At 42.6% G+C, this 10,338-nt stretch overlaps 1 long non-coding RNA gene across 1 annotated transcript; it reads right to left on the reverse strand.

The window, feature by feature from the left end:
- Positions 1-972: 972 nt before the first annotated feature.
- Positions 973-7,361, reverse strand: LOC122204012. The gene is made up of 3 exons (XR_006195437.1): positions 6,413-7,361; positions 5,363-5,608; positions 973-1,560 (listed from the first exon to the last, which is right to left on the reverse strand). It is a non-coding gene; the product is annotated as an uncharacterized LOC122204012 (long non-coding RNA).
- Positions 7,362-10,338: the final 2,977 nt, after the last annotated feature.

Here is a 10,338-nt window from a genome sequence, read left to right on the forward strand (position 1 = left end):
CTACCATGCATAAAGATGAAAAAAAAGAAGGGGCTCAGAATCTTCTGGAAAGATGTGAGAGAAGAAAAAAAGAAAGAATAGAGGATGGTGAGGTGGAAGGGAAACCAGAAGGGACTCTGGAAGGGTCCAAATTATAAGGAAGTGTGGAAGGACCTTTATTGAAACGATTCATGAAGTTCATGCTCGTGCTGTGAGCTTGCTTTTACTGCCCTGGCAAGAGAGGAGGTGCTCGAAGGACTTTGTCTTGGAAATCCACTGTGGCTCCCCAGTGGGTTGGCTCTTCACACAGCGTTAAGCCCTGCGTTTCGCTCCCTAGCCTTGTTTCTCTCTGCTTGCTCCCTGTGGTCTCTCAACTCTTCTCAGCTCTCTCCCACTTAGCCCACCAAGGCCTGTCTATCCAAGTAGAACAGACTTTCATTTTCCTTGGGTTCACACTGTGCATACTGACTAACCCGCTTCCTGCCACTCCAGTGGCCCCTCTCCAGCTCCCAACCCCTCTTATCTCTATGGTAACGGAAGACACTACGATCTCCGGATTCTGCCTCAGAGAGTTGGTCTGTACAAGCAGGCTTTCCTGGGGTAGCTTGTCCTTTTGCAGTTAACCAAGATGCTGGGGGAGAAGAGCTGCCCCAACAGGATGGCACACAACAGCCTCCAGATGTGGGCACTTGGCGAGTCTGAGCTGAATGTCTCCATAAAAATATGATGTAATTAACAGACCTCAGCAGCTGGAACAATTCAGCACCTCACATTGATTTTCCATGTCTCCTATTTACTTTCCGTTTTTGAACTGTCTGCCGTGACAGGAAATCAAAGAATTATAATGGCATGTGTGAGGGCCATGATGCTGGGTCAGCATTTCCCTGAGAAATCCTGAGACTAATCAGTTTATTATCACTCAATCATCCCTTCTCCCTCCTAAATTAAAGCTGTCCCCCAAAAGGCTAAGAAATAGCAATTTATTTTGGGATATTAAAAAATCAATGTACTATTTTAAAATATGAGCGGAAAAAAAAGAGTAGGTCCCAAGTAATGTTAGTTGGATCTGTTTTCTCCTTCAGGCTTAATATGAGGTTGGCAAAGACGTGGGTGTAGAGAGACAGAAGTGCTATATTCACCCTTCCCAAGTTTCACGGGCTTGGAAAAGTTACCTGATGGAACTTGGAGAGGAGTCTTGTTCCAAGTTTTTCCCTGAAATGAAGAGAAATGAGTCTCTCCGTTTGTGCTTATTCACGAACTTTCATATGATGCAGGATTGGCTTTCTCATAGTCTGTCACTGCATTTCCAACCCTTGTCAGGTGGCAGTCAGAATGTTGGGTTAGTTTCACTTTGGATTCCTTAACACTCTGGAGAAAATTGGCCAAAAACTGAGATTGTGACAGAGAAATAGGTCTCCCTCTGAAGTCCACTAGTCCAGATTTCTTTTCAAGATATGCCTCAGGCTCCTTGCTGTTGCTTTTCTTCAACTTTACTTACCTTGGCAGATTTCATGTCTTGGTCACAATGTAGGGATGCCTTTTTCTTGGTCTTTTTGTTGACTCAAGTAATATAACCCCTTCCTAAATAATTCGGAAAATAGAGAAAAGAAAAAGATTGCCCATAATTCTCCCACTTAAGCACAATAGCTATTGTTGTTTTGGAGCAATTACTTTGGGTCATTTTTAAGTGCTAAGTTTTGATAGGATTCTAAGCACAAACACAAACAACTTTGTATTTTGCTTTTCCACTGAATGTATGTCAGAAGCATTTCAGTATTATTACTTCGGTAAATATCTTTTTAATTGCTGACTGGGCCACTGAACATTTGTCAGTCTCCCGTTTTGATTTTCCAGGTATCCTATAGAAATAGAGACACCATATTTATTTAACTATTTCCATATTTGGGGCAATAGATCAAATCCATGTTTTCATCATAGTAAGTCCTGTGATAAGCATCTTTATAGTAAGACTTTTCCACATATAAGATAATTTCTTTAGGATAAATTCCCAGAAATTACTGGGTCAAAGTGCATGAATATCTTGTGACTCAATATTTCCTGTTGCTCTTCAAAACTAGTATGTCAGTTTGTAATAACACCTAAAACGTTTGAGGCATCAGGCTTGAGAAGGGTCTTTTTTTTCTACTAAATAGGCAGTACTGAGAGTGCTTTATGTGTGCAATTTGATGATGTTGACAAATATCCCGGAGATAAACATTTTGGACTTTAGAGGCGTTCCCCTGTCAATTGTGTTTAACATACAGAAGTGACTTCATTATAACCGTTTCTTCTACGTGTGCCATAAAGTATGAAATTTTTTGCCTGGCTGTAATGTTCTATCTCATCAAACCTCATAAAATGAATTAGCGTCACACCCCCTCAGTTTGGCTCTGAATTTTGAAGATGATACGGATTTCTCTTCCACATTACATAGAATTCGGTGGGTATCCCCTTGCTGGGAATAACACCTTTGGAAAGTAGGAAAATACCGAGTGGAAAGAAAGTACATTTTCTAGGAAAAGAATAAGAACCCAGAGAGATGGAGTGAGAATTGTGCCACAGAGTCCCAGCAGCAGATGTTTTGGGTGTTGAAACTCCCACCAGAACAGCTGCAGAAATGTAGAATCACATCTGGGTGTGTGAGGCGGCTGCATCATTACCTACCGACAGCAAAACAGCCAGATGCTTCCAATTCATTTTAAGGACCAAGCTTCAGGTCTGAACCTGTGAATGTCTCTACTTCCCAACTGACGACTTATCAATTGCTCAGGCAGTTCATGAAAATGTGGCCTCACGGGCACCTTAAGGACGGATCTTCTTGGTTACAGCAGGTAGAGGCAGAGCACAGCTGCTGTGCACCCAGACCCACGGCTCTGGGTCTGCTGTGTGGCTCGAGAATGAAGCCATCAAAACCCTTCCACACAATGGCTGCTGCATGGCTTGTCACTGACGTAGGATGCCTCTGAGGGCTCATACTGTTTTATTTCTCCTGGAGTTCTTCAAATCCTTTCTCTCTCTCTCTTTCTCTCTCTGTCACTCTCTGTGTCTCCCTCTGTCTGTCTCTCCCTTCCTCTCCCAATATCCCAGATGTAAGTTTCTTTCCCAGACAACTGAGCAGAAAACTGGGTGATCATTACGGTAGCAAATAGTTCATAAGACTCCTGGATGAATACTGTGACTTTTAAGTACATGGCTATTTTCTTGTGTCATTTCTCTCCTCTTATACTGACAGTAACTGTGAAAGTCAAGGTGAAAGTGGCTCCTGGTGACAGAGCTCCAGCAGCCTTTCCCCTTCCCTGATTGAGTTCAAAGCATGCAGGGCAGCTCACAGCCCACACCCCACCCCGGGGGTGGGGGTGGGGTGGGGGTGGGGTGGGGTGGGGGTGGGGAAATCGTTCAATATGTAAATCTCAACCCCGGGAGAAAAAGGTTACTCACTGTATAAATCTCAACCCTTACAATGGTCAAGGGACAGGTTCTTTCAGAAACAGCCTGTCCATCTCACACCATGGAGGGAGGGGAAGTTGACAAGATACATTTGCTGAAACATGGGGACTCATGCGTTAGATCCAATGTTAACAAGTGCCCTGAGAAACAAATAATGGTAGAAGGCATGGAGTTTCTAAAAAAAAAACAGTAGAAAGTATCTTCCAGTCTTTGAAGTCACTCACACGCATAAAAATGCTTCATCTCACTCAACTGTCACACTTGTACCGTACCTTCTTGTAGAAGCCTCACATTTGTTATTAGAAGTATTTTTATTATGTTGAAGGGGCAAATCTTTCATATAGGGCTTGCAAATGGGGGAGGCCAAGGAGCCACAGAAGTGGATAAGCACCACCAAAAGAAAAAAAAAAAAAAGAGAGAAAACTAAAGGAAAGGATAGTTAATAGTCAAACGCAGAGTTGGACCCAAGCTTAAAAGAAAAAAGTAATAATAATATTAACTGAGATTTATTGAGTGCTTACTATAAGCTGGGCAATGTTCACAGTTTGCAATGTTTACAGTTATGAAGTCATTTAATCCTTATGAACACCTTAGGAGGTAGGTACTAATATTATCCAATCTTGCACAGGAGGAAATAGAAGCTCAAGGAGGTGAAATCACAGTTTCGTAGTGCAGCTTGACTCCAGATCCCACACAGTTTACCACCACACTGTGCCTGTCTCTGCTTATGCTGCCTCTCCGACTATAGAGTATGGTGGCAGGGTCTGGCAGGACGAGGCTAACCCCAGGGCTCTGGGATCCTGGCAGCAAAGGTCTTCAAATGTGGGTGACTGGCTCTGTTGAGCAAAAATGATCTTAGAGTTGAAGAAAAGTAGGGGTGTTGTTCACATCCATCGCGACCCAGGGTGGATATCTCCTATTGAAATGCTTCTTATTCAATAATAATAAGATAAAGGAGCATTTATTGAGGTGTACCTCCTCCTGCAGGAGGGACAGCGAGGTCTAAGATATATATTCTGCCTTTAAGGGATTTATAGCCTGGTAAGAAGATTAGCAGAGATAGAGGAAAGATTAAGAAATGTTCAAGATCATGTAAGAAGAGCTATGGAGGTTTGTATGCAACATGGAACGCTAAAGGGGATAGGTTTTCCGCAACTAGTGGGCAGAGTCAGCATCTCAGCCAGTGGGGTTTGGGGCAAGTGTACAGGGAGTGGGAGGAGGGATCTGAATTGTATTTGGAAAGGTGCAAAAACCTCCAAATATAGAGTAAAGGAGAAGCATTCCAGAGGTTTGGAATTTGGGGGAAAAGGGTAAAGACAAGAAATGATATGTTCGGAGAGCAGCCATCTTGTGTAGAGCGTAAAAAAGCTGCAAAGGAAACCTGGAATCAGGTTGCAGAAAGTCTTGGTTACCCTGGACCAGGAAAGTGGAAATGGCAGCACTGCTGGGCATCTGGGAAACTGCTTTCAACAAGTAGGCTTGTACGAACTCAGCCAAGAATACGTGGCACAGAAAGGACTGGAGCCAGAGGTTAAGGGCAACTTAAAAAGTCTATGTGGTTTGTTTTTCACAACCTAGAATGTTTAGCAACTGTATGGAATATTGTCTTATATACTAATCCCGGGCTGATAAAAATCTCTTTATCTCCCATCCAACTCAAAGGGGACAAGCAGGGATGCTTCAAGGGATGCCACACAACAGCCTTAGCCATGGAAACGCCTATTCCAGAAGTGACTAGTAGAAGTTCATGACTTGCTCTTCATTATGGATTTATTAAAATCAGAAGAAAAGTCATGTAAAAAAGGATAGTTGATTGGGCATGATTCAAGGCACATTTGGAAAACTTAGTAGCTGACCCTCTGTGGCATGAAGAGGAAGCCTTTTGAGTAGAACCTGAAATGTTGTAAAGTGGCATCCGACCTATGGGGGAACCAACCTGGGTGTCCATGTTAGAAGATTTCTGTCCACGAGGCAGCTGAGCTCCTCCAGCAGAGTTTAATTTAGATACAGCTAAGCTATCAGAGCTGGAGTGGGCCAGACAGTGTATTTAGCCCAGTTCCTCAATCTCAAGAAAGGTCTTCATGCCCAGCCAGGGTAAGTGATCTACCTGAGATCTCTTACACTGATCAGGGAACGGCTGCGAGGTGTTGCGACCGTTGCAACAAACACCGAGATCAGGGTCCTGAGGGTAGGGGAATGTAAGAAAAAAAAAAAGAAGAGAAGTCAGTTTGGGAACAGGAGGGTCCCCTGGGCTGATGGCCCAAGTGACGGCTTTATTGTTGCTGTACACAATCTTTTATAATATAAGACTCTTATGGATCAGGTCATTCTAAGAATAAACAGGTTTCACATGATCACTGCCAGCCAAAACATTTAGTTCTGTGTACCTTGTGAACTTTCTAAACGGGTCACAGCAAGACCTTGTTGATAGATTGCTAGCAAAACACAGTTCCCATGTTTGTTTCTATTTCTTTTTCTAGAAAAAGGGGGGTAACATTACTGCCAACACCCACAGACCACAGGCTTCAGGAATTAACTTTCTCAGCCTTGACAAGGCTTTCATATGCCCTTGCAAGTGGGGGAATGGGAGGGGGAACCACCGGGTTGGCTGAGTCAACAGGGAGCCGTTGCTCGACCCGGTTTCAGCCTGGCACCGGGGTCTGGCCTCCCACAGTGAGGTGCCACACCAAGCCCGGGTCTTTGCTTTGGAGACACCTCTGCTACTACTTGAAGACTTAATTTCTCCTTGGGGGCTTGTAGTTTATGATCTCTCTAAGAGGTATACCTTCTCAAGACTAAGGCACCAATATCATTCTTAGGGGCAACATAGCGTCACCATTGACAGTCTGAAGAGTTATCAGATACAGTTATGCTCAGGTAGATCATTACAAGGACCAAATACAATGGGAAAGAGTTGAGGTACAGTTGAAGGTGTAAAACCTACTTTGTAAATTTGTGTGTCTACCGACAGGGCTGGTGTACATACCTGCGTAACCCCAGGGAGTATCAATACCTGGGGTCTGATGTGGATCGTACCCTCTTGGGTGATGCGGAGGGGGCTCATGGTGACCTCAGGTTCTTTTTGTTGCAGACTCTCCAGAAGACAGTGCGTTATCCATAGCTCCAATGTTCTTTTTCTCTCAGTCCAAGCCAGAATCGTTCCTACATAATCTAAAATGCGATTCTTTCTTCCCTGATTGCCCAGTGCTGCTCTTCCATTTCTGGCAAAAGGGCACCCGTACTGGCTCAGCCTGGGTTTCTCCTCATGGCTTCTAGCTTCAACATAAGCCTTTCCAGTTATTTATTCAAACTGTCTTACCTCACTATTTATTCTCCTCTCCTGTCTCTTCTATCTACTTATTCCTATATATTCATCTACTTAGTATTATTTTTTTATATTTGTTAAAGTATTCTGTATGAGCATAATTTAAAAAAAAATGTGATCAAAAGACAGAATCAACCGAGCAGCACCCATCTCGAATTCTCCCCAGGCCCTATTCTCTCTGTATCCATTGGCAACCACTTCTAGGTCTTTTAGCTTTTTTTAAAATGTACACTCGTATTTGTGAACAATCTGCTAATATGTTAATTCTTGATTTACCTATTTTAGACATCATCTGTTTGTTTCATATGATGATAGTGGAGCTTTTCTCTAATCCCCCCCACTTCCTCTCAGCATATTGATACCATGTTCATTTGATTCCTGTTCGGAGCTTACCTTATTGTGGCTATGTAAATATTGTTTGCTATTGAACAATAAGTGCTACAGAGTAGACCTCTTTTATCCGTGGGGGTTACATTTCAAGACTGGATGTGTGAAACTACAGATAGTACCCAACCCTATGGGTACAATATTTTTTCCTGTACACACATACCTATGATAAAGTTTAGTTTATGAATTAGGCACGGTAAGAGACTAACAGCGATAGCTAATAATAAAATATATTATAACAATATACAATATTATAACAATATACTGTAATAAAAGTTATGTAAATATGGTCTCTCTCTCTCTAAAAATATCTTATTGTACTCTGTTTACCCTTCTTCTTGTGATAATGTGAACCGATAAGATGCCTACATGATGAGATTAAGTGAGGTGAACCACGTAGGCATTGTGATGTAGTGTTAGGCTACTACTGACCTTCTGACCACTTGTCAGAAGGGGGATCATCTGTTCTGAACTGTGTTTGGCCCTGGGGGACTGAAACTCTGGAAAGTGAAACCACAGATAAAGGGGTTATTTATTTACTGCATTTACCTTTAGTTTATTGTACATCTCCCTCCCACTTCCCCCTCCCCAAAATGGATAGTCTTTTCCCTCCATTCGCTTAGTGTTCTATGAACCTATCACCGCTTTTTTTTCAAGTCCTCTGACAGAGGTGTAAAATGCTTCTCATGCAGTTTCCCACAAGTTAGGTGTATCAAATAATCTAGAATTCTCCCACTTGTCCCTACCCCCCACTTGGAGATTTTTCTCCCAAAGTTCTCCAAACCCCTTGCACTCTACATTGGTTGCTTTTCAGGCTCATCGCATACTTGTCGTATGACTCATTTTCTATATCTTGCTGGGATTGATTTTCTCTTCTCTCCTTTCCTAGATTCCCATTTCGTTTTGCCATGATAACTAAAAACCAGTTTTGGTGAAGCACTAATTCCAGTTAACACGAGTTAAGCACAGACACCTTGAGAGAGGGTGTGTGGGAGGTGTGTTGTTTTTAGTTTTTGTTTTTCTGAACATTTTTTTATTCCACCCTGATATGTTATGAAGAGCTTGGCTTGCTATAGACATAGACTGAGAATTCTTTTTACCTCAGAATATGCAAGGCATTGCTATATTGTCATTTGGCCTCAGTGTTCCTTGTGATAGGCACCAATGGCATTTTTGTTTCCTATCCTTTGTGATAGGCTTTCTCTCTGCAGACTTATGATCTTTCCTATACCTGGTATTCTGAAGTTTCATGGTATTTGTCTTGCTGGGTTTTTGCTTTTGTTTTTCAATGCATGGTGTTGGACACTCTCTAGAAACATATCTTCCAGTTGTGAGATCATTTCCACCTCTTTATTATTTTAAGTTTCTCTTTCTGGAATTCCTGATGTTGGACACATTAGACTGGTTCTCTAATTTCCTTTTCTCCCCCTAGTCCCCTTTTTTTTTTTTTTTTGGCTTTTTGAGAACAGTCACTCAACCTTATCTTCCAAGTGTTCTACTGAATGTTTTCTATTTTGGTTATTATATCTTTAATTTCACAAACTCTTCTTTTGCACTCTGATGATTCCTTTTTATTGTATCCTATCTTGTTTTGTGAGGCAATGTTTTTTCAGAACTCTCTGATGATAATTACTGTAGGTTCATTTTTTTGTCTTTTGGTTTTACTTTTGTTTCCTCTGCTGCCTCGATGTCTTCTTAGTCCCTTAAAAACTATATTTATTTGCTTAGTTCTCTTTTTGCATCTTTGAGAACATCTTCAAATGTCTGGTGATCTTCGAATCTTCATTTATGATTAACAACTGATGCAATAAGGAGCCATTAGGAAACTGTGTGCTTGGGAGTGGTTTGTCCCTCGGTAAGTATTGTCAGGAGGTGAGCTGGCTGAGTTGATGAAGAACATTTTTAGATGGGAGTCTCTGTGGAGATTTTCTCCAGAGCCAGTGAATTTCTTTGGAGAATTTTCCTTTATGCTTCTGCTTGGGCGGTATATATCCAGACATTCATGTTCTGTGAGCAGAGGCAGGAAGGGTGCTTGGAAAACCAGATTTTCACCTAAGTGCTTTTCTTTCAGTCCAGCACCTGGTTCCCCATCCTCTATGCCTGTTGTTATCTGAGTCTGGGATTCTCTGGTTCAAGTTCTCTAAAGAATACCTTCTTGGCTTCCTGGAAGAGATGGAGCAGGGATGGGTTGGTGGGGGCTGGTGAGCAGGGCTGGTGTTTGGTGGAGGAAGAGACATACATACTGTGCATGCAGACTTTCAGTCAGAACCTCTGTTCCAGACCCATGCCTCACCCCCAGCTATGGAGGACCTGCAGTGTCCATGTGCCCAACCTCTCCAGGGTTCTGCACCTTGGTAGCTTATAGTTTCTTCCCCTCTGCTAAGCTAACTGCCATTTCTCCATTACTTTCTATCCCTGCCCACCCCCCACAAATGTGTTGACAGTCGTCATTCATTCACTGTTGCCTCTCCAGTTCTCTTTGACCTATGGGTTTACATCTTTTTAATTCTTTCACTGTCATTTTATCCAGGTTTTGGATGGGAGAAGAGATACATGTGTGTGGTCTACTTACCATATTTGACCCAAATTCCCTTCTGTTTACCTGAATTTCAGAAATCACACTTGGTGGGTTTTAGTCACAGAGGGCACCATAGATTGTAGTTCACGTCTCGTTCATAGGAAACAAAAACTTCTTTATGTCTCAGAGGCCCCCACAGGGGGCAGCCCTGCCAGGTGGCAGCCTGCCTGGCAGTTGGGTCTGTTGGCCTCTAGAATCCTTCACTGAGTCTGGCTTGAATGCAGCCAGGGCCAGAGACACCTCAGGGAATTGTCTCCCTGTGAGCAGCTGTTGGAGCATCAGGCATCTGAGCATGGGAGACAGACTTCTGGGATGGCTTTTGTGTGATTAATTAAGGTCTGGAGCAGTAATTTTCCTATTTACTCATGATGTCCATACTCCAAACTGCCCATCACATTTATTAGAGGGAGAAATACACAAAGAAACAAACCTGGAGTGCTGTCTCATGGAAAGCTTGTCAAACAGGAAAGCATCACATATGCTTTTTCTTCTTATCTGCCTCTTTCGACTTGAGAGCAGACTGTTACCTGTGAAACAAGACTGGAGCTTATTTCTTTATACCAGACTGTACAAATGTTCTGGAGAGACCTGGACAGGGGCAATGCTCGTTGTAAGAACGCAA

Source organism: Panthera leo, chromosome D3 (genome assembly GCF_018350215.1).
Source record: "Panthera leo isolate Ple1 chromosome D3, P.leo_Ple1_pat1.1, whole genome shotgun sequence".
Lineage (NCBI taxonomy): Eukaryota > Metazoa > Chordata > Mammalia > Carnivora > Felidae > Panthera > Panthera leo.